This window comes from Engystomops pustulosus, unplaced genomic scaffold (assembly GCF_040894005.1).
Source record: "Engystomops pustulosus unplaced genomic scaffold, aEngPut4.maternal MAT_SCAFFOLD_273, whole genome shotgun sequence".
Classification (NCBI taxonomy): Eukaryota; Metazoa; Chordata; class Amphibia; order Anura; family Leptodactylidae; genus Engystomops; species Engystomops pustulosus.
The window spans coordinates 53,961-55,000 of record NW_027285152.1 but is presented as its reverse complement, the minus strand read 5'-3'; positions in this window follow the sequence as shown (position 1 = coordinate 55,000).

Sequence of the window (1,040 nt, the reverse complement as noted above, 5' to 3'; positions counted from 1 at the left end):
GGGTTGGGGTCGGTTCGGCTTCGGGTGCCCCGCTCGGCCAAAGGTTCCCCTCGCTTTGGAAGCACGCGAGGTCGCGGAGGGTGTCGGGGTTATTTTTTCGGCTCCCTGGCTTCGCGGGAGCGGCCTTCGGCTAGGGCCGAGGCCGTCCGGCCCGCGCAGATTTGGACCGGGGTCCGGGGCGAGTACCTGCCTCTCTCACGAAGGGAGTGTCACCGGTAAGAAGCCTCTTCCCACGTCTGCTTGCCGACTTACGCTCGCCCCGACGAGAGGCCCAACCGAAAGAGTGGAAAGGGGCAGAGATTTCCAGGGTCGCCCCACCAGGGATGCAATACCCCAGTGCAGACTGTCGGCCCTGCCCCGAACCTACTCGGTGGTTTGAAGGTTAACCTCTTGGGGAAAAGCAGCGATTCGCCTCGCGGTGCGTGCCTCCGCGGATCTAAACCCCCTCGATCGATGTGGGGCCAGAGGACCCCTTTTCCCCGTACGAAACGGCCGGCTCACCATGGGCTCGACATCCGTGGGTCGGAGAGTTGAGCGCTTACGCGCGGCGGGACCTTATAACCTGCAGCGGCTGAGGAGCGAAGATTTCCAGGGTGGGCCCCCGGGGATGCCATACCCCGAGCAGCCAGTCGGCCCCGCTCCTAGCGCGCTGACGAGCAATGGAGTCTTCCCCGCGGCAGCCACCGCCCTCGCCTCGCCGTCGGTCGATGAAGAGCCGAGTTCGCCCTCCTCTGCTCGGGACTCGGAAACGGCCTGGCCTTCGCCTACTCCGTCGGGCAACTGCCTTCCGCCAGCCCCTTCCCTCGAATCCCCTTCTTCCATTTTAGACCCGATCAGGGGATTGGTCAGCCCAGCCCTGGGGTAGGAAGAGGGGTTGGGGTCGGTTCGGCTTCCGGTGCCCCCGCTCGGCCAAAGGTCCCCTCGCTTTGGAAGCAGAGGGTGCCGGGGTTATTTTCGGCTTGACGCCTAGTCCGGTCCCTGCCGGTTCCCGTGGAGGCCCGCGGTCAAAACCAGCTCCCCGGCTGTCGGAGCCGGAGCCC